Here is a 544-nt window from a genome sequence, read left to right on the forward strand (position 1 = left end):
CGAGTCCGGCCGCGTTCCACCGGTGTCCCGGGGGTGCCTGGCACGTCCACAACTTACCCAGCAAAGGCGCACTGTCAGTGGGGAAGACCAAACATGTCTCGGATTTTTTCCAAGTACCTTAACGAGAGAGGCTAAAAAGCACCTGTTTTTACCTTCTCTCGTTGTTGTACTTAGAAAAAAAACGAGAAAATAAAAAATCTGGGTTTTTTTCTAAGTACCTTAACGAGAGAGGCTAAAAAAAACCATTTTTTACCTTCTCTCGTTGTTGTACTTAGAAAAAAAACGAGAAAAAAATTTTTCCCCATTCATTTCAATGGGAGTTCATTTTTTTTTTGGGATTTTTTCTAAGTACCTTAACGAGAGAGGCTTAATTTTTCACCTACTTTTTACCTTCTCTCGATTTTTCGTTTTTTACCTGGTCGACCAAAACACCTCCATCTCGTTACTATGTGCACCATGTCTGACAGGCTGAAATCACAGGGAACGCGTCCGAGTCAAAGTGAGCTATTTTCGGACACAAATATGGTGTTTTTCCCCTCTATCC

This window comes from Nerophis lumbriciformis, unplaced genomic scaffold (assembly GCF_033978685.3).
Source record: "Nerophis lumbriciformis unplaced genomic scaffold, RoL_Nlum_v2.1 HiC_scaffold_175, whole genome shotgun sequence".
In the NCBI taxonomy this organism is placed as follows: Eukaryota; Metazoa; Chordata; class Actinopteri; order Syngnathiformes; family Syngnathidae; genus Nerophis; species Nerophis lumbriciformis.